Source organism: Podarcis pityusensis (genome assembly GCF_964106645.2).
Source record: "Podarcis pityusensis genome assembly, chromosome: 12".
Classification (NCBI taxonomy): Eukaryota; Metazoa; Chordata; class Lepidosauria; order Squamata; family Lacertidae; genus Podarcis; species Podarcis pityusensis.
Window position 1 is genome coordinate 49,210,014 of NC_138037.1, and position 23,145 is coordinate 49,233,158.

Below are 23,145 nucleotides of genomic sequence, written 5' to 3' on the forward strand. Positions count from 1 at the left end.
TGCCATCTCAGTTGCTGCTCCTCATGTGGAACAGCCTTTGGTATTCATTCCTAACAGCCACTTGATAGCTGAGGAACATATTTTGTGGCTTTGGAATATGCCCACTATTCACTTAATCTGAATTGATTAATTACAGTGATACCTCGGGTTACAGACGCTTCAGGTTACAGACTCTGCTAACCCCAAAATAGTACCTCGGGTTAAGAACTTTACCTCAGGATGAGAACAGAAATTGTGCTCCAGCGGTGAGGCGGCAGTGGGATGCCCCATTAGCTAAAGTTGTACCTCAGGTTAAGAACAGTTTCAGTTTAAGAACAGACCTCCAGAACGAATTAAGTGAATTACATTCACAGGTAGGATTTTATTTCCATAGGTATAGTGTACGTTAGTTCAAAGTTTTAGTCATTTTGTTGGAGAGGTTAGATAGGTAACTATGCTAATATGCTACAGCTGACTCAGAATGTAGTATTTTATCATAGGTTTTCTGTATACATGGTAAGTAAATGCATTTTGGGGAACTTGGATTCTCTGTTCAGCTGGTCTTTTGTGTCTTCCTTTACATTCCTTTGCATTTTCCTGGGCATTCCTCAATGAAAGCTCATTTTATCCGTCAAGGTTTCCTACGCTGCTCAAAGAATTACATTCCCAAAAGAGAGGGATATGCTGTTGAATCATTTTAACTCAGTCACACAGGACACTGCAAAGGAGGCCTATTTATCTGAATCAGGTTTTAATAGGCGTTGTGCCATGTCTTCTCTCGATTGTAGCGTACATTGTAATGCATTTGATGTAGGAAGATCTCTGCCTGGTCCACTGAAAGTCAGTTTAACTGTCACTTGGGTCTGAACCAAAAGCTGTGAGGAAGGGTTAAAATTCTCAGTATGCAAAAGAACAGTTGGTTGGACTGTTTCAATTGGTGCGTGTGGGTTTAGAATGTTCATTGAACAGCGTGATTGGCTGATGCTGGGCTAGAAGTATATCAATGGTCAACAGAGAGCAGAAGTGGGAAGGTTACAGTTTGCAGTGCTGGTGCTTCGTGTTGGTAGAGTCATCCAGGAGAAGATGGTTACAGCAGCACAGGAAGAGGATGGGGGAAGGAGGAGGACATTGTGAGAGGTAGGTGGGGTGGTTTAATGGATGAAGGATAGGTAAATCACTAGGCTTATCATGGATGGGGTATCTTTTTTCTCCAAGGGAAAGATACCATCACCCACCACCACCTTGGAGTGTGGATCCAGCAAGCTTTGTCCTGACGGATCACTAGCAGCTGCACAAAATGGCAGATCACTGTACAGTGGTACCTTGGTTCTCAAACGCCTTGGTTCTCAAACGCTGAAAACCCAGAAGTGTTCCGGTTTTTGAACATTTTTCAGAAGCCAAACGTCTGATGCGGCTGTTGTCTATTGTTTCCAGGGCGCCTGTACCAGTCAGAAGCTGTGCCTTGGTTTTTGAACATTTCGGAAGTCAAATGGACTTCCAGAATGGATTAAGTCTGGCACTTTTGTTTTTACTATTTATTTTGTGTTTTTGTTTTTGAGGCTTTTTCGGTTCATTTGTTTTTGTGACTGTGTGGAGCCCAGTTCAGCTACTGATTGATTGTGTGACTGTAGAAATGGATAAAAGTCCCCCATCCAAACAATGACTATCATCAGTGCAGGTAAGAAAAAATAAAAATAATTTTAAATTTTATCATCTTCCATACTGTCTTAGTCATTTTATAGCACAGTACATTGATTATTGCTTTCATTTTATGGATCAGTGGTCTCATTAGATAGTAAAATTCATGTTAAACTGCTGTTTTAGGATTTTTTTTAAAGTCTGGAAAGCATTAATCCATTTTGCATTACCTTCTATGGGAAAGCATGCCTTGGTTTTGGAATGCTTTGGTTTTGGAATGGACTTCTGGAACGGATTAAGTTTGAGAACCAAGATACCACTGTAGTTCAATTTACTCTGGTTAATATTTTACATTCAATGCTATCATTTTGTGCAGGTTAAGATAGGTAGGAGACTAAACATCATTAAATTTTATCATAGGTTTTCTGTATAAACGGTAAATTAGGTATTTTGGGGGAACAATGCTTGGGTCTGGTTAGCGGACTGGGCACTGGAATGACGCAAAAGCAGTTAAACAGAAAGCAATGAGTGGTAAGGATCTGAAATGAAAATATAAATATAGGTTTTTCAATCAGTATGAACATGAGTAATTTTAAAATGCATTATGTCAGTATACCTTGTTTTATGTTTTCTGGGAGGATTTATCTATTGTCTGACCATGACTTCTCCATCAAAAATGTTACAGAAAAGGTCTACAGAAATAGCCTATTAAATAAAAAAATGTCAAGCAACAGTTGGGTCACAGAGTCTTCAGTTGACCTTCTCATGGATAAAGTCCCTTCGCTGTGAGATATAACCAGAATATATCTGAGTGGACCAAGAAAATGCATCTCTATTATCTACAGGTAGTAAATACATGAAGATAGCAATAAATACACTGAATAACAATATCTCAAACAGAAAGTTTGAGATGCAATCTCTGAATCACCGGACCGTTCTTTGGCACGACATTGCTTTCGCAAGGGAAAAGTACAGAATGCAGCTCAGAGTGGAAAAAATATATGAATCTCTACAGAACTAGATATGGTATTTTAAGGAGAAGGCAACAAAAGATGAATAGGTAAGTTGAGTTTCTGATCATGCAAGTGCCCTGCTTACTTAATTGAGTTTGTTCTAGTGGATGACTGTCAGGGAACTGCCATCGGAGCTGGAAGTGGAGGGAAGGCTCCAAAGGGATGGCGGAGAGGGTCCCAGTAGGGAGAGAGGGAGCCTGTCTGCTGGGGAAGGAAATCAGCATAACACCAGTAGAGAAGAGGGGCAGATGGGGGAATCGGGGAGGAGGCTCCAAGACTCCTCGCCGGAGACCAGCGGAGAGAGTACGGGTACTCCACTGCCCACACCCTCCCTGCGCAGAAGACTTCCACGCAGGGAGAGTAGGAGGAGACTTGGCGTCAAGGAACTTTTGTGCTGGAAGAAGTTTAAGAAACGCCCACTGACGGATTCTGCCAGTGACTGACAGTCACGATGCTGGAGGCTGTTCAGTCAGAAAGGGTTAACCAGGTAACCTAGCCAGGAGTGGCGGCAACTTACGCACGAGCAACCCCTAAACCCATTACAATGACCTTAGAAATTAAAGCTATACCTCAAGACTGCTCTGGGCACAAGAGTCATGAATCTAATTTGGGCCAACAATGTACCAGTGCTCCACAGTTCTCCAGAACGTTCTTATGGATAGAATGTCATTGGAAAGATTTAGAGCAGATATTTCACTGTCAACTGTGAAACTAATTGCTGCATGAACCTCTTGTTCTGCTCGTTCATAGTCCCCAACTGCCCTGAAAATGCTGGGGTGGGAGTTGTAATGTCGTATTTTAAAGTGTGTGCAAGTCCATTGCCTTTATTTAATTTATCCCCAGACAGACTCCAACTCTGCAAGCTGGGCAGAAAGTACTTGGAAAGATGGACTTCAGGGTGGCAAGCTGGAAGGGATGGAAAAGTTCTTCATCCACTTATGTGTCCGCTGTTAAACTTTGTAATAATAATAATAGTAATAATTTTTTATGCATATCCCGCCCATCTGGCTGGGTTTCCCCAGCCTCTCTGGGTGGCTCCCAACAGAATATTAAAAACACAATAAAACATCAAACATTAGACCCATTTTCCCATGATTTGTCCATGAATGGGGACAGATATGTGAGAAGGAAGGAAGGAGGTTGCCAGAGTCACTGTCTAGTTTATTGGTGTCCATTTAGTCACCATTTAAGTTGCTGTTACTTACGTTGTTAGAAACCATTAGCCATTTAATGGAGGAAATCCTATGGAATCTGAAAATACCAGGTTTGAAATACTGGTTTATATCCTTCTGTCGCTGGTGCTCATCAGTCAAGCCACTGAAAAAAAGAAAGTGGTCACATTGGTACTTTTGTCATGTACAACATTAGTGCGTCAGAGCAAAGTCATTGACTTAATAGGATGTCCTGTTCAATTAATGAATTTTGCCTGCGCTTGCCTTTCCTTTCATCTCCCTGAGCTCTCTTTTTCTGAAAGCCACATCTCTTGGGATGGATGAAGATGAGTTAGGAATGAAGGAGGCACCCATCTATGCGAGGAGACGGCTGCCTACAACTTCTGCCCACATGTCAAGGAGCATCGCATCGCTTCCTGCCTTCCTTCGAGGACTTGGGTGTGGTCAAATTCCCCACACCCTTTAGTTCCTCATGAGAACTATGGCATGTCGCAACTTGAGAAATGATCGCCCATTAATAGTAGGAGGAGCTGGGCTTCATTGCCGACCAGGCTTCCCAACCCTGCTTGCCGCTGCTTAACATGGTGTGGGCACAGTGCCAGGAGACCCAATGGTGCCCATTGCTGTGTCTCCACTGTGCTGCCATGTCCATCTCCTGTCCCCTCTAGGTCAGCCCCACAGCCCCACCTATGCTGCCCCGATGGCTGCTGTAGAGCACAGGGGCCTCCCCTCACAAACCACCTCTTCTCATTTGTTTTTCAAACTAATTTTCACGGTATCTATGAAAGCCACAACTATAATTTCTGTCAAGTTTCTAACAGGAATGACGCCGTGCTTATGCTTTTGTCTAACCCTCTCTCACCTGGTTTAAACCAGAATTTTCTTTCATTTTTTTCACAATAGGAGTCACACAATTAAACCAAAGTAATGTGTCAATTCCATCCTTTTCGCATTGTTTCAGAGCTAGAAGAATAACCCCTAAGCATTTATTTGTCATGGCACCATTTCATATCTTTCATTGCAAACCTTTTTTTATTTTTTAAAAAAGAGGCACAGACTTGGAAAATAACAAAAGGAATCCATTAATGTTCACATTTCATTAAGTGCCTGTGATGACAACTTATTGTTGTCTTTAAAATAGACACCTGCATGGAAATCTAAATTATTCCTTTTTTATTTTATTTTATTTTATTTTATTTTATTTTATTAAAAAACACCATTCCTCTTAATGTTTGGTGTTTTTCCACCTCACCTCCTTTTACTGAAAGTTAGATTGAGTCGGATAGTCTGCCCTTACTGAACTTGCTTTTTGAGTGATTCTACAGAAGGAGATTTAGAGTATTCCTGGTAATGTATTCCATTTGGCTGGAATACACCAAAAAGGAAGAAAGTTGACGTTCCACTCCTCCAGATACTCCGTTAGCAGTAAAGATAAAAAGGTAAAGGACCCCTGGATGGTTAAGTCCAGTCAAAGGCGATTATGGAGTTGTGGCACTCATCTCGCTTTCAGGCCGAGGGAGCCGGTGTTTGTCCACTGACAGCTTTCCAGGGTGGCCAGCATGACTAAACCGCTTCTGGTGCAACAGAACACCGTGACCAAAACCAGAGCTCACAGAAATGTCATTTACCTTCCTGCCACAGTGTTACCTATTTAGCTACTCGCACTGGTATGCTTTCAAACTGCTAGGTTGGCAGGAGCTGGGACAGAGCAAGGGGAGCTCACCCCATCAATCACATGATGTGGTGCATACACACCATTTGAATGGCAATGCCCATCAACTTTGGGGTGTCTCGGCCCCCTCAAATATTTCATGGGGAGGGCGAAGGGATCTCGGCCCCTAGAAGTTGGCTCCGAAGCCCCACACCCGACCAGGCAATTTGGATTGGGAAATAGGACAGCAGAAAGGGTTAACCCCTCCACCTTTCCCCAGTGCTATGGCCCTAGGCTGAACTGGTGGCCCAATAATAGGTTTTCTCATCATGTTTGTTTCCTGCTTGGCAGGGGGTTGGACTCGATGGCCCTTGTGGTCTATTCCAACTCTATGATTCTATGATTCTATGAAATCACCTGAGGGATAGATAGTTCAGCTGGTACAGCGGAAGTCACAAAAACCAAACAAAAAACCCGCAAAAACACAAAATAAATAGCAAAAACAGACAGACCTCAAAAGGGAAGTGTGGCACTCAAATTGGAAGTGTAAGACTCAAAGTGGAGCATGTTCGGCTTCTGAAAAAAGTTTGCAAACTGGAACACTAACTTCCAGGTTTCAGTTTTTGCTTTCCAAGTTGTTTGAGTACCAAGGCATTTGAGAACCAAGGTACCACTGTACTGAAAGGATGATGGTTCCTTGTCTGCTCCATAGGCTCCCTCCCCCAGCCTGGTATAATGGTTCTACCCACTGTACATTATTTTACTATAAAATTCTGTTGTTGGCAGCGATTCAGTCTCAGATTATTTTCTCACGCTGCCATAGACTTTTAAGCACTTATGAAGCAATACATTATTAGAGGTATGCTAGCGGCATGTCTGTGAGTGCTTTCAGAAGAAAAGTATTGTCTTAAGCAAAGGAGGAGGGGGAGGAGATGCATTTTCACCTTTAATGTTTCTGCATAGATCCTATCGTCTTGCTGTCTTTGTCTTCTGCCTTTTGGATAGCTCTGCTGAGTTTGGTGTTTGCATTTTTGAATATTTGAATGAGAAGCATATTAAAGAGGGGAGCATGAGGTCCAAATCATGCCTTTGGCCTACCCTGTTGTAAATGATGGTGTATGTATCTTTCATTTCGCGCTCTCTCTCTCTCTCTCTCTCATGATTTTTTTGTTTTATACATTTCAATACTTTTACAATCATTTTAAAATTTCAAAACTTGACTTCCTTCCCCCTCTTTCTGTGGTTCCTTAAATTTATTTTTAATATTTTCTGCATATCCAAATTAACTAAATTTGCTTAATTAACTAAATTTGCTCATTTATTCATCTGCTTTAAATACATACTCTTATATAACTGCAGGTTTTTAGAATAATCCTGCCAGTCTTCTTATCTGTTTACAGTTTGTTTGCAAATATTCCATAAACCTTTTCCATTCTTTCATAAAAACTTTGCTATCTTGATTTCTTATTTTTCCAGTAAGTTTCACAATTTCTGCATATTCCATAATTTTTTGTATCCATTCTTCTTTTGCTGGGACTTCTTCTTTCCATTTTTGGGCAACATCTATTACAACATTTATTATAAGAAAACATTACACATTAAAACGCTTCCGTACACAGGGCTGCCTTCAGAAGTCTTCTAAAGGTTATATAGTTACTCATCTCCTTGACATCTGATGGGAGGGCGTTCCACAGGGTGGGTGATAGTGCTTTTTTTCTAAAAAAATGCTCAGGGGTACCCTTATTTTCCTACTCATATTGAAATACTGCCCTCAATGAGGCCAAAATTAGATTCACAAAATGTTTAGAGGTATGCGTACCCCTGCGTTCCCCCAGAAAAAAGCACTGGTGCCACTATTAAGAAGGCCCTCAAGAGGTCCTAAAAGAGCAGATATCTTGAATAACTGGAAAATCACAGAGTAGGTGCTATTCCTTTTATTGAAATCTGTTCATGGAGGACACACACCTGGAAACAAGAGCCACCAACAGAATTACAAATTCGGCATTTATTTGCAAGACCTTGTCCAGAGGCCCACCAACAGCAATCAGTGGTTCCAGTTGAATGATGTGCTTTTGGCTGCTTCCATCTGCTTCATCATCGTCAGGTATAATTGTTTAGCAGAACACAATATTGATTGGATATCTCAATTTGTGGGGTGCTGCCAGGTTCTTCAAATCACTCCAAGAGTAATTATTTCTATTGTATATTAAGCATACTTGGGTTACAGTGTACCCAAGTGGGCTAAGGAAGATAAAAGACACTCGAGCAAGAATAATACTAGGCAATTGAAGCACAGTATGCTTAGGCATGATTAACACAGAGCAGTAATTATTTTTCTCTTTGTAAGCAGTATTCTGCTGTATTTTTCAACCTCCACTTCTTCTATGAAAGATAGGCAGGTGGGCAGCAAAACAGAGTTTTCTGTCTTGATGGACTGTTCCCAAACCTATTAAAATCAATGGAATATGCCCACCTGGAAGTTTCAATAACCATCAGGTTGAGTAGTGTTCAGGGTTTTCTGTTTCACTGGTGTGTCTGGATCTCTATATTGCTGTGCAAGAAACTGGTGATCAAATGAGAAGAAGAGGAGGATACTTTTTGATGAATTTGGCACCAGGGTGAGATTCAAAAGATTTGAATTCAATGCTCACTTCATCTTCATCATCATCGACATTAAATCTGATTCTTTTTCTGGTGGCCCATTATTTATACAACAGAACCATCACATTTTGTGGAGGTCCTCAGGGCCGTGTGATTATAACGTAATTTATTTATTTTTAAAAAACAACCCTGGATGGCCTTTAGTTTGCAAGATCTTTGGTCTATTCCAGGAAATGAAACCTGAAAGGAAACATCCAGACCATGTTGGACTACAACTGCCATCATCCCTGACCCTTGGGCATGATGGCAGGCTGCAATATAAGAAGGGTCACTGGTTCCCCATTCCTGTTCCAATGACAACACAACTCCAACAGCTAGCTGCTAGCTTTTCCAATCGTGGATTGTTGCAACTACTTTCTCATTGCCTTACTCTATGAGCCACAAGGCAGGATGATGATCTCACCCCTCTCCCATTCTGATTGGTTGCCAGTTGAGTTCATTGACAAATCAAGACATAAGTTTATGGCTAGAACGAAACAGCTTGAGGGTGATGGGAAATCGTAGCTGCACTTAAAGAAAAACTTTTTTTCAGAAAAGAAAGGTGGCTATAAAAGTTATATAAAGACGTTCCACTTTCCAGTAAAGCGGTTGTCATGATGCCTGGTCTGTCTTGCCTTGATAATGTCAGTCAGTTTGACCTTTCATGCAATAGCGCCAAACATCATTAGCCAGTCTTCCAGAGGCGCTGGCTTGCGAGGGCGATTGGCGGGGGCTGATGTTGTGTGCGTGACATCACAATGTCATGACATCACATGCATGATGTATTGATGTTTCGCAACTTTCACCTGTTGTAGGATCTTAGCCAGACCCAGTTGAATATAGCAGAGCATACGCAGACTTCCAGAAGCAATCAGTTGCAGGTAGGTAGGATGAAGCAGGAACACGACACTGCTACTAGTAACTTGATTACTTAGAGGTGTTTATTATTTACAGCAGACTCTACAAGTTACTATATACAAGATACAGACACGGATCTTAAACTCTCTCTCTTAACAAACTCCAAACGACTCTCAGAACACCACACTGACCAACCAACTATCCAGCCAAGGAAGGTCATGAGTCATCTTGCCTATGTGGAGACCTCGACCAATAGCAGAGCTGTATCCAAGGCCCCACATCTCTTGGCAGAATAACTCCCTCTGCTCAGTCTTCTTGGCCTTTGGCCAACTCTTAATTGCCTCTGTGGGAAGCTGCACGTAGGCAAAATCCCAACAGGATGTTGGGAGGAGCCGGGGGCAGAGTTGAACATGGCGACCGCATAGCTCAAGGGCCAGTGGCTCCTTCTCCGCCTCCTTTTCGTACCGCCACTAGAAGGGGGCTACTTTGACCCTCCTTCCCCTCTGCTGCTGCAGCAGCAGGAGGAGGAGCCAATCTCTGGAGGCATGCCACGTTCGGCTCTGCACTTTTAGGACAATGGGGGTGGGGCTGGCCCCTACGTCAAAAATATAGGGCCCCCCGAAGGCCTCAGCCCCTAGAAGCTAGTTCCCTGAAGTCTTTTAACCTTGGTATCTCCATGAGGCAGGAGTTGATAATGCTGGTCAGCTGCGCACAGGTGAGCTGCAAGCAAGCTGCTGGCCAGCTCTGTGGAGGCTCCTTTTATTGACACAAATATGCAAACCCAGGCAGATACATTTTGGGCTGTGACCTTTACACATCTTCCAGTCCCGAGATTGTGGGGCGGCACAAAGTTATTTTAGCACCTGTTTCCACCGCATCATTTTCCCCTTGCACAGTGTATGACGAAGGAGACAAAAGGTCTCAGAGACAAAGGTCACAGACAGGACACCGCAGACTACTGAGACCGCAAAAGGTTAGACAGAAGGCATGATGTTAGACAGCTGTGGCTTTGTCTGTGAGGGGGAGTGTGCCCCGCACCCCAAGGTCATGCGTGCAGGCAGGCTGAGGCTGCCTGCGGGTGGGGAGTGTCCTCCAGACCCAGCGATCATCCCTACATCTCCATCCTATCAACACTACTTAGGTAAAGGTAAAGGGACCCCTGACCATTAGGTCCAGTCATGGCCGGCTCTGGGGTTGCGGCTCTCATCTCGCTTTATTGGCCGAGGGAGCCGGCGTACAGCTTCCGGGTCATGTGGCCAGCATGACTAAGCCGCTTCTGGCGAACCAGAGCAGCACACGGAAATGCCGTTTACCTTCCCGCCGGAGGTAAACCTATTTATCTACTTGCACTTTTATGTGCTTTTGAACTGCTGGGTTGGCAGGAGCAGGGACCGAGCAACAGGAGCTCACCCCGTCGCGGGGATTTGAACCTCCAACTTTCTGATCAGCAAGTCCTAGGCTCTGTGGTTTAACCCACAGCACCACCCGCTTCCCTCAACACAACTTAGTTTGAATATATATAACCCCATTTAAAATTAAGGTGCTGGATACAGTAATTCACAATTCACTTGATAAACTTTGCTTAATTTGGTACGGTAGCAACGGGGACTCAAATAACCAGCAGTAGCCTGAGACCAAGCATTTCTGAGTGCTAACGTTGCCTTATCTTAAATATTTTGAGACATGGGACTACTTTTGCTTTGTGCCTTTGTCTCCAGCATGCTAAAGCTCTTACCCCAGTCTGAGGGGTTTTTTGGGTGGGGGACTGGATAACTGGCCTCCCCTTGGCTTATAATCTACAAGATATGGAATTTTCTTTCCTATCCTTGGCCTTCCCCATTGAAATGTCCCATTTCTGGCATTCTTCCTCACACCTTTATGCATCTTGGGGACTGCTGAAGGGTTACAAAAGACCAAGAGAGGAGGAGATCACAGCTTCAAATGATGATCAGAGACCAATGACAGAGTCACTCTTAAGGGATAATGTTGTTAAAACAGAATTTGCCCCAGTATTTAAAAAAATAAATAAAAATAAAGGTTGCAACTTGAAATGTGTATTTATTTCTTCAGAAATAATGTTTTTGAAGGTTTCCCATGAGGCCCTAAATGCTCTTTTCAAAATATGTCACCACATTTCCTGCCAGCTCTGTTGAACAGTTTCTCCCCAGATGTTTACTTATGCCTTGTAAAAATGACATCACACAGAAACTGCTTGATGCGAATTTGTAAATGTCTGAGGTATTTGATGGCTGAAATATGTTCCTGAGGCAATATGGCGAAAAGATGAAAATTTAAAAATAAAACCCTTTCGGGTCACAGAACACCCACTGACCATAGCTGTCAACATTTCCCTTTTTTTAAGGGAAAGTCCCTTATTTCGAATAGGATTCCTCGCAAGAAAAGGGAAAGGTTGACAGCTATGCCAATGTTGCATCAATTTAATGGTGTAATATTATGGGAGGGGTTTTCAGAATAAAATAGATAGTCAACATAAGTCAAATTGAATGGGATTGTTCTACCAGAAACTGGTAATTGGCACTAATTGAAGGAGATTGTGAGATGCTGAAGTCAGTAGTCATTGCAAGACATTTCCCACAATACACCAGTTTTAGGAATATTAGGAATATTATTGGAACACCAGGACATGAGGAATAAAGTGGTACCTCGGGTTACATATGCTTCAGGTTACAGATTCCGCTAACCCAGAAATAGTACCTTGGGTTAAGAACTTTGCTTCAGGATGAGAACAGAAATTGTGCTCCAGCAGCGCAGCGGCAGCAGGAGGCCCCATTAGCTAAAGTGGTTCTTCAGGTTAAGAACAGTTTCAGGTTAAGAACAGACCTCCAGAACAAATTAAGTACTTAACCTGAGGTACCACTGTACTACTAGGAGGCAGGCAATCTCGATTGTTTCCCTATATATTTAAAACGAAATATGAAAAGTGGCATTTGCGGACAGTTTCAGTTGTCGCTAACAATTTAGTCAGGCACTGAATTTCTTTGGATACACACACATACAAAAATGGCTGTGTCCCTGCTGACTCCACCCGCTCCAGATTAACCCCTTTGTTCCCCCTTCCCACCCTGCACATTCTACTCAAACTCTGTCACTGTTCTTTCCTTTTTTTTTTGAAATAATTTTTATTTGATTTTACAAGTATAGAATTATAACAATACGAAACACATACCCATATTTAGATGTTTCTCTGAATCTCCAGACTTCCCACCATCCCCTCCATGGGTCCTATTAACCTTTTCAACTGCACATTATTTCATAATCCATATTTTGTATCTTTCCATATTAACCACAATATTTGCTACAAGTGTTGTTAAAATCCTGCCTATGTTTTCATCTGCTTACAGTGGTCTCCTAAATAAATTATAAATTTTCTCCAGTCTTTATTAGAGTTTTTGTCATCTTGGTTCCTGAGCCTTCCAGTCAATTTTGCCATTTCGGCCTATTCTTTGCCATTCCTCTCTGGTAGGGACTTCATCCTCTTTCCATCTCTGGGCTAGTAACATCCCTGTGGCTGTTGTTGCATACATAAAAAGTCTTTTCTGCTCCTTTGGGATATCAGTACCTACAATTCCCAATAAAAAAAGCTTCTGGATTTTCTTTATAAAGGTTATTATAAACATTTTTCTTCACCATATGTCGTGGTCCTGTAAGGTGATAAAAGCATTCTGGGAAATGATATATAAAGAATCAAACTCTGTCACTGTTTTAAAAAGCCACTTTCCCTGTTTCAGTTCCCTCCATCCCTGCTTCACTCAAACCTCTTCTTTTGTTTGAACTGCCGTTTCCCTCCTCACTCCCATTCAATGAGCACCGGTGTTGCGCAACCTGTCTTCTCATTTGCTCCCCTATCCCACCCTGACTTCACGCAAATCCAGGATTGTGACATGGCACAACTAATCCTCCAATGTGGGCACTGATCTTAAAGGTTCTCAGCTCCGCATAGAGATCCTAGGGCTCCAGAACCTTCTGCACTCAACGCAGATGTTCTGCCACTGAATGGTGGTCCTTCCTCATACCAAGACATAGGTGAGAATTGTGCCTAGTTTGTTGCATGTGTATGCGTTTGGGAGCTGCAATGTACAGTCATACCTCGGGTTGAAGTTGCTTCAGGTTGAGCGCTTTCGGGTTGCACTCCGTGGTGACCCGGAAGTAACAGAGCGTGTTACTTCCGGGTTTCGTCGCTCGCACATGCACAGACGGTCAAAATGACGTCATGCGCATGCCCGGAAGCCACAAATCACGACCCATGCACGCTTCAGGATGCGAACGGGGCTCCGGAACAGATTCCGTTCATATCCAGAGGTACCACTGTATAGTGATTTCCAAGCTTGGCAAAATAGACACTCAATGAGGTTTTCATCCATTAAATTGTCAACATAGAACATATTTTCCTCTGTAGTCACCTACACCTGTGCAAAAAGAAAAAGAAAGCAGTGTGGAAATTAATTCTAAAAGTGCAATCCTGTACATGTTTTCTCAGACGTCCAACTATGCTCACAGGGAGTTATTTCCAAGTAAATGTGAATAATAATAATAATAATAATAATAATAATAATAATAATAATTTATTATTTATACCCCGACCATCTGGCTGGGTTTCCCCAGCCACTCTGGGCAGCTCCCAACAGAATTAAAAGCACAATAAAACACCGGACATTAAAAACTTCCCTAAACAGGGCTGCCTTAAGATGTCTTCTAAAAGTCAGATAGTTGTTTATTTCCTTGACATCTGATGGGAGGGCATTCCACAGGGTGGGGGCCACTACTGAGAGGGCCCTCTGCCTGGTGTATATGACTGCAGCCTTAATTGTTGAGAATGCTGCTTAGTAAAAGTCAATTCTTGTATTATTCTGTGAGACAGGACTCGGATCATTTTTGTTGAACTGGGATTTGACTCTGTCCTTAGGTGAATTTGACAGTTTTACTTACAGGGAAGATTGCCAAGGCAGCCATGTATGCGAGACAAGTAACAAGGACATTGGATATAGGTTTACAAAGTGGTGCAAGTGATAATTCAAAGACAACAAGAATCCCCTGAATATAATACTCATGTGTCGGTTACTGAAGCAATCTATCACTATATTGTGAAGAGCAAGTTGTAAGTGCTTTAAAATGGCAGAGAGGTTCCAGAAACATTTATCAGATTTTTTTTTCCTTTTAAGCAATGAAATGTGTGAGGAAAAGCAATGAAACACATGCATATATTCTGAATAACAAAAGTAGACACAGTATCTTAATTTCATTACACAATTTGCTGCCTGATCCTATGCATGTTTATCTGGAAACACTGAGTTACAATGTAACTTATCTTCTGATAAGTGTGTACAGGACTTTATCCTGCCTCCAATTAACCAAACTAAATGATTAACCAAAGATTTTTATTTATTTATTTAGTTTTCTTTGTATACATCAACTTGACAAGTTTCTGTTGACTTGAGCAAAAATTAAATGCTTCGCTACAGGCTGACATTTTTCAAAAATAAGATTTGCAATGTCAGGCTGTTGGACTAACATGCTTCTATTCAGTGGTGATGTCAAGTCATTTAAAATCATGACAGCCCCTCGTTGGGATGATAAATTATCTTCCTTCACCTGCCTGCCAATTTGTGTGATTTTTCTATTATTTTCACCTCATTCTCCACACTTGTAGAAACAAACACAAGCACCACACCTCATGTTGCCGCTGACTAAATCCCACTGCATTAAATAAGGATGTAAATGACTCAACGGTGAGAGCGATTGCATTCATTCATTTATATGTGAAACCTGCCTCATCGCAAAGGCACAGGGTGGTTAATGAAAACAAACATCAAGCATTCAATAGATCTCCACCCCCAACTTTCCCCCCAGCTAAACATTGAGGCCAGCCCAAAGAATGAGACCTTGTAATGCTTCCATTCGATGCTCAGATTTGGACTAAAGTGGGACTGCAGTTGGCGAATATTCCCTAATTTAGGGCAGACCCCAGCCCTTTTCATGCACAAGTCACACATGCACTATTGGGAAAGAGAGGGTCTGCGCCCTTTCTCCACCTACCCTGTCACTGCTGTGCTGTCTCCACCCAAATTTCTGCCTGTTTAGTGGATGACATGGAAAAGGTATCGGGAACCTCAGGCCCAGATGTAGCCATGTACAAGATCCCCAGGCAACATATTTTGTGTGGCAGGTAATACAGTGGTACCTTGGTTCTCAAACATCTTGGTTCTCAAACGCCTTGGTTCTCAAATGCTGAAAACCCGGAAGTAAGTGTTCCGGTTTTCGAATGTTTTTCAGAAGCCGAACGTCCTATGCTGCTGTCGGCTATTGTTTCCAGGGTGCCTGCACCAATCAGAAGCTTTGCGTTGGTTTTCAAACATTTTGGAAGTCAAACGGACTTCCGGAACAGATTAGGTTTGGCGCTTTTGCTATTTATTTTGCGTTTCTGTTTTTGAGGCTTTTTCGGTTCATTTGTTTTTGTGACTGTGTGGAACTCCGTTCAGCCACCGATTGATTGATTGTGTGACTGTGGAAATGGATAAAAGCCCCCCATCCAAACAATGACTATCATCAGTGCAGGTAAGAAAAAAAAAATCTTCATTTTTATCATCTACAATACTGTCTTATTTATTTTATAGTACAGTACATTGATTATTGCTTTCATTTTATGGATCAATGGTCTCGTTAGATAGTAAAATTCATGTTAAATAACTGTTTCCGGGGTTGTTTTTAAAAGTCTGGAATGGATTAATCTATTTTGCATTACTTTCTATGGGGAAGCGCGCCTTGGTTTTGGAACGCTTTGGTTTTGGAACGGACTTCCGGAAAGGATTAAGTTTCAGAACCAAGGTACCACTGTACACTGTTCAAAGGGTAAAGGTTGCAACTGTTGTTCTACTCACTTTTTGCCTCTGGCCCTACCCGCCTCTGACCTGCAGTTCCCAAATGCTTGTCCGTGGAAGAATGTAGACCCTGGGCTTAAAATGTTTTCTCACCCCTGACTCACATGCAGGGGCATAGTGGGGGGGGGGGGCCTGCTGGGACAATGGGCCCAGGTGCATTTTTCTGGGGGACTCTGGTGGGCCGTCATGAGAAAGACGCAACAGGCATGCAAATCAGTCTCATCAGACTGATTTGTGCTTTTTGGGGATTTCTCAGAAAACGCTGTGTGTTCACATCCTCCTGTCTCTGTGCCACATGCCCACCCTGTCAAATCAACTTTGCACTTAGCTTTGCGATATTTGGTCCCACTGAGCAGAATAGAAGCTGGACACTCCCCAGCACGACATCTTTTCCCCATCCTCCTGGAATTTTGCAAGTTATTTTCCTAGGGGTGCCCCAAGACATGTGCCATTTTCATAACACAATCATTGCTCACAAAACCACAGAGAAGGAAGCAAATCTCTTTTAGTTCTCCCCCCTCAAAAAAACAAAACAACCCCCCCCAAACAACTTTAAAGATTCCTAGTACAATTCCCCCTCCCCCAGACCTATTTGTCTGTGAGTTGGAAGCCTTTGTAAAATCTAGGGGTATTCTCTAGGAACATGCTATTTTCATGCATGCTGCCCATAGGCAAGATTGTGAATCCTTCTGAAACCATCCCTTTATAATTTAAATATACCACTGCTGTGGTGTAGCAGTACATTTAAATTATAGTCATTATTTTGAAATTTGCATTGAGGTATATCAGATAGCATATGCAGCTTTTATGTGACTCCGTGCCCACTTCTGTCTAATTTTTTGGTGATGCATTTGTCAGGAGCTCGTCCTACTCTCGAGTAGGACCCTGGTCTTTTGTTCGGGAGCTTCAAAAGTTTTCTTCTGCCTGGACATCACAGCAACCAATGGCAACAGACACCGGCACACTTAGGGATCCGCAGAGTCTTCGCAGCTTGCGTAACAAACCTCAGCAACTCAGCATTTTGGCTAATCTACTTTATTTACATATAAACACACACGGAGCACTGCAACATGGCTCCCTCTCTCTCTAGCATCAGACAGCAAAGAGAAAAAGAACAAAGGACAATAGTCCCACTTCATGGAACACAGTAACACAAACATCCTGTCTCCATCACTTTTCACCCTATGGAGTCAAAACATACACAGTCATGTGAAAGACAACAATCCCATGACTGCAACCATGGAGCAGGAATTCTAACAGCATTTCCTCATTTTATTTGGGGTGATGCATTAAGTGGCCAGCTGATCTTTCACCCCAGTCTTTCACACCACTCTTTTACCTCCCCAAGTCTGCTAAGCTCCTCCCTCTAGCTCAGCCCAGAATTTAAAAATCTAAAGTTAGCAAGCTCAGTGACATGTATTCTGTACATTCCTTCTTTAACGGACAGGCTTTTTCCTTGCATTTTGTTTCTTGTCTGTGTTCTTCAATTAATTTCTCGCATATTTCCCTCCAGGCTCTTTGCTTGATCTTTGGGGGACCATTGCCAGAGACTGGATTTATTATGCTCGTCATATTTGACTGTGAAAGGAATGGTTCTAGCTAGGAGAAACCCATAACCTCAGTACATATGGAGGTCCTAAGTTAACTTTAAGAAACAGTAATATGGAAGGAGATCTGATTAGTTCTTTGTGCTTGTGGCACTTCTCACAATGCTACACAGAAACATTCTCTCTATGGGTAGCTTAGATGCCGGAGTTTATTATTCTATTTCAGTAAAAGGGAACATCGGCTACATTAATTAATAACAGCAGACTTCTCTGCTGACAGTTAATACGCCTCCCTTGCAGGCTCCTGTCTAGTAGGAAGCAATGAATCCTTTTGGGCTTTGCATGCTCTCATGTTCTTTAATGCTGTATTCTAACGGTGATGCATTGCAGTGCTAGGAAGCTTGCTGATATGGTAATGGCGAGACTTATTTTTACCCGAGGCTTTCTTCATCTGAAGCCTTCCACAGATAGAAAACAACACGAGTAGCTTAAGGCAGCACCTCTGTGACTGCTCACTTGGGAGAAGGAAGGCCATTGAACTCAGTGTGGCTTTCATATGAGTAACTGTGAAGAGGCGGGAGCGGCACATCTCTCTGCTATTGACAGATGAGTTTTCATTGATGACCTAATTGTTGGGTATAGGCATGTCCTTCTCATAAAAATGGTTTGAGAAAGATGTCTGCGCCTGTCACCAGCCTTCTCATACCGAAACCCATGGTAATTTATTTCAAAGACAACTTTATATATTGCTCTGGTAACAAACTAATTGTGAAGATAAATGACCGCCTGCCTAGATGTATTTTCTGGAGATGACTGTTGTCTATAGATGGTGCTGAAAGGGTAAATGCCATGTACTGAATGAGGCATCTGAGCAGACATGTATACCATTGCACTGTAAGTTAACCAGACAGTGACTTTTTAAAGACTGCCTGATCTTTAGCTCCAGCACAGCAGGAGACATAGCTAATCCTCTTTGCAAAGTTATCACATTTTCCTTTGTGGAGCAGAGAGGGATTCTTTTACATCCCCTTAATGTGCTGGAGCATGTGCAGAAAACAACATCTAGAGAGTATTTGATCTCAGATGAGCACACCACAGGAAGGGTGTATCCTGGTTGACAGGAAAAAAGGAAGGGCAAATTTCAGAGATTCCAAGGACCTAGAAAATAGGAAAGGAGCTGGAGAAGAGAACCAGAGTGGAGGGGAACCAACAGCTCTTTAGAACCCCAGAGATTCCTATTGTCTGGTGTCCACAAACAATTCACGTATCTGTCACAGCTCTCACTTCACCCATTGCCTAAAAACGCTGGCAGACTGGTTCAATACTGTTATAGGATTGTGGGGGTCAGTCTGGATGATACACACAGTTCCCTTCCCAAACCTGTGATCCTGTATGTGTGAGGTTAGATTTTATAAAGAGGAAACCTGCCGAACTGTCCAGACCAGTTTCATTGTAAGATGATGGCCTTAGCTGGCCAGTTATGTACTATCCTTTACATGTCCAAAGAGGTGGCCTTGTTGCCATAGAGACAAATGGGTGGGATTTTTCCAACCTTTGTCTGGATGCCATGTCATCCTAGGAGAGAGAGCAATAGACCAAGTGGTCTGTCTGGGGGTGAGTTTTTACTGCTGTTGGAAGTTGGAGACATGGGTTTTGTTTTGTTTTTAAGTTGTGCTAGACCCAAAACAATGGCATTAGACATTAATCCAGGATCCCAGTTTCTCAAGTAACATAAATACATCCATTGAAGGAGGTTATTTTGAAAGCTGATGGTAAATATATGTTGTTGGTTTAACTCTATTTCTCAGGAAAAATTATGCAGTTTGGGGGAAAATACGTTTAGTGCTTCATAAATTCATCCCTTGCATTCCTGAATGTTTGCCACATATTAAAACATTTTATCAATTTGGTTGTCCAGCACTATGACCTCCAGTTGTCCTCTTCTCTAGCTTGAGAGTTCATTTTATCACATTGTGATGAGGAGGGTTGCACTGATTGTTTTTCATAATGAAATGAGCTCATATGTAAATGCTCTGGGAAATGGGGTCTGATGCTTTGCAGACTTCTCAGCCATAGATCAACAATTAGTCTTCTCTGGGGAAAGAATGAGATGGAAGAAGAGAAGGATTGCATTAGCTTACTGAGTCATCATAAAGCTAATATTCTCACTAGGATCTTAAGCTGAAACTTTAGTTATTATGACTTCCACTGTTCTTACAAACTGTGATTCACGGAATTACAGTTCAGATGCCAATGTGCCCTATTTGCAGAGGACAATCTTCTATTGGAAGTCCTCTGCCTGAAGGAGTCCTCTGTTTGAAAGGAGGACAGGAGCCATCAACAGTCTGGCTTCCGATCACAGCATCCACATATTGTATTTAAATTGCAGTCATTTCCAAAACAATCAAATGCATCAAGAAGCCTTAACCTACATTGGATCCTAGGGCAGAGACGTGTGTCTAAAGTGATATTACAGTCATACCTCATGTTACGGCCACTTCAGGTTACGTGTTTTCGGGTTGCGGACTACAGGAAACCCAGAAGTACCGGAATGGGTTACTTCCAGGTTTCGCCGCTTGCGCATGTGCAGAAGCGCAAAATCATGCCTGCGCAGACGCGGTGCTTCAGGATGCGCATGCTGCTGGTTGCAAATGTGCCTCTGTCACAGATTACGTCCGCAATTTGAGGTTCCACTGTAATTACATTGCTTGTGTATAATTAATAGTCACACATAGAATGCCTGTGTGGCCGACTATAAGTACAATAGGCAGCCAGAGACATTAGGGGTTTAAAGAGACCCGAATAAGCTAAAGGAAAGATTCCATCAACGGTGTCTCCAAAAATTTTTACACATCACTTGGGAAGACAAACTAATGCCAGTGTAGTGGAAGAAGCAAAGATCACCAGTGTTGAAGCAATGATTCTTTAACCTCAACTTCGTTGGACTGGTCATGTTGTTTGGATGCCTGATTATCGTCTTCCAAAGCAACTACTCTATTCTGAATTTATAAATGGAAAGCATAATGCTGGTGGGCAACAAAGGAGGTTTAAAGACTCTCTCAAGGCAAATCTTTAAAAATGTAGTATAAACACCAACAACTGAGAAACACTGGCCTGCGAACGCTCCAATTGGAGAACAGCCTTTACCAAAGGTGTCATGGAATTTGAAGATGCTCAAACTCAGGACGAAAGGGGAAAGTGTGCTAAGAAGAAGGCATACTTGGCAAACCCTCACCATGATCAGCTCCCGTCTGGAAACCAACGTCCCCACTGTGGAAGGACATGTGGATCCAGAATTGGCCTCCACAGTCACTTACAGACTCACTGTTAAGACCGTGTTCATGAAAGACAATCTTACTCAGCTACAAGTGATCACCGAAGAAGAAGAAGAAGAAGACCCGAATAAGCTAAAGGAAGTTTGCACATGAGAACTTTAGGACAGATTCAATGTTTCACGCCCAACACACAGTCACTTGAGCACACTGTAGCTGTGGCCTGAGGCCATGCAGTAGGAGCTAAGGGGGGTGGGGACTTTCTAAATGCAAAGAATAGGCTCTTGAACAAAGGAATCAACATGGTCCATTAATAAAACGTTTGACAGCCACTCTTGATTTGAGTTGGAAGAATTGGTTGATAAAATCTACTGCAGTTCTTTCAGCATGGTCAGCTGCTTATCAAATATGCCGCTCTACAAAGTATGGCATTTTAAATAATTTTAAGTAATTTTGTGATCTTTCTCCCCAAAGACTTGTTTATAATGTCTTAGCCAAACAGTCTGTTGTTCTTTCACAGCCCTTTTGGGAATATAGGTTCTACAAGGCCCTGCCATCTCATTAACTTGGGAGTTCGCATTTAATTGTAAGCATACATTTCATGAAATTTTGAAAGGCGCATCTTTGATTCTGTGCCTCTAACAAGCACAGTGAGAATACTTAATAAAATATTCAGCACAGCAGCACTTAAATAGCTGGTGCCAATGCTCTTGTAAGTGGCTGCGCAAGACAGTCATTCATTGAGAAGTAGTTGTGAATTAGAGAGCATATCTGTGTAACCATGTCTGGTGTTCAAAGAATGACGAAAGTCTAGCTGCAGTTGAGTACAATCCTATGCATGTCTTCTCAGAAGCAAGTCATGCTGTGTTTTAGTGGCATTTACCGTACTCGCGCGAATGCTCCCCACACTCCTCCCAGGACTAGAAAGGGGTTCGTTTAACCTCCAGTTTGCTAGCAAAACTGAATTCCTGAGTTGCAAAATGATGCATGTCTGAAATGTGTGTCACCAACATGAAAAGTTTGGAAAGCTCTGCACTAAGCCCTAGTTTAGTGTCGGCATGGGAAACCTGTAGCCCTCCAGATGTTGAGTTCTAATTCATATCAGCCCCTGACAGCATCACCAATGGCCAGGGAAGGTGGGAATTGGTCCAACAACATCTGGAGATAAGAAGTCCCCCATTCTTGGTTTAGCGCAACACGTCAGAACAAGTCTAAGGAACCCCTGTCTTCTTGTGCAGCTGTGAGGAGGAGTTTGGAAGCTCCTTGTTATGTACTGAGTTGAATAGGATCCAAAAGGCAGCAGTCTGATTGGTCCTAGAACAATAAGATTCAGAATGCAGCAGTCTGATTGGTCCTAGAACAATAGGATCCAGAATGCAGCAGTATGATTGGTCTGCAGGAGCCACCCAATCCAGCTCCAGATTCAAGTGAATCCACAACCTGATTGGCCTACAGGAGAATTCCAGTATTAGCCAATCACGTGCAGCCCATTGTGTAAATAATGTATATAAAGCAGATACTTTGAGGGGACATTTCATTCCTCCTCACCACTATGAGCTGAATAAAGAGCATGAAATTCACTCTCGACTCTGAGTATATTTCACTCCTTCTTTCACTTTTGCTTATCTCATGTTGTCCAGCTGGACAAACAGTCATCGCCAATAACTATGGTTCATTTTTAACAAGCCAGTTTCATTTTTATTTTTGAAATATACTGAAATACTATTTAGAATATACTGGACCCCATTACGTTTGTTTTTTTAAAAAGGCTATCTAAGGTATCTTACCTGTTGGAGATGCAATAGGGATAATGCTTCTCTAAAACATATGTTTTTTTCATTCTTTTTTCAATGGTTTTTGAAGACCATTGAAAGATTTTTGGCAGAAGGTAACTGAAACTATCAACAGAACTGTATGGAACAAACTTACATTTATAGAGCAAAATATCCCTTTGAATTATATACCCAGCACATGAAACCTTACAAAAGAACAATATGAGTGGACTTTCCATGTCCTGATCACAGCAAAAAGACTGATACTGATAAATTGGAAAAATGGGGCTCCCTTCTACGACTGGACTTATACAAACTCGCAACATATGAACAACTTGCATATGCATTTGCCATGCACAAATTGAATTATATTTGGAATCCATTCTTACAAATACTGTAAGAGGTTAAGATACAGTGAAGTACAATAACAACTTTGTAAAGTATACAGTTTTTTGGGGGGGTTCCCTCCCCCCCCTTACACGGGTTCTGTTTCTCTTTACTTTTTCTCTCTTTTATTTACGTCTCACCATGTTCAGTGTGCATATAATTTGTACTTTTAAAGACCCTGATGTTGGGAAAGATTGAGGGCACAAGGAGAAGGGGACGACAGAGAACGAGATGGTTGGACCGTGTTCTTGAAGCTACCAGCATGAGTTTGACCAAACTGCGGGAGGCAGTGGAAGACAGGAGTGCCTGGCGTGCTCTGG

The 23,145-nt window shown here is 42.3% G+C and overlaps 2 long non-coding RNA genes across 5 annotated transcripts; one reads left to right on the plus strand and one right to left on the minus strand.

The window, feature by feature from the left end:
• Nucleotides 1–365: 365 nt before the first annotated feature.
• On the plus strand, nucleotides 366–3,748 carry LOC308460048. Of its 4 annotated transcripts, none has more exons than XR_013978413.1 (4): nucleotides 366–1,116; nucleotides 1,195–1,657; nucleotides 2,303–2,677; nucleotides 3,478–3,748. It is a non-coding gene; the product is annotated as an uncharacterized lncRNA (long non-coding RNA). The 4 variants fall into 4 exon arrangements; XR_013978414.1 differs by having other exon boundaries at nucleotides 3,474–3,745; XR_013978416.1 differs by having other exon boundaries at nucleotides 1,539–1,657; nucleotides 3,474–3,717.
• Nucleotides 3,749–7,163: 3,415 nt separating this feature from the next.
• LOC308460076 lies at nucleotides 7,164–8,960 on the minus strand. Its single transcript, XR_013978456.1, has 3 exons — nucleotides 8,729–8,960; nucleotides 7,927–8,016; nucleotides 7,164–7,649 (listed from the first exon to the last, which is right to left on the minus strand). It is a non-coding gene; the product is annotated as an uncharacterized lncRNA (long non-coding RNA).
• Nucleotides 8,961–23,145: the final 14,185 nt, after the last annotated feature.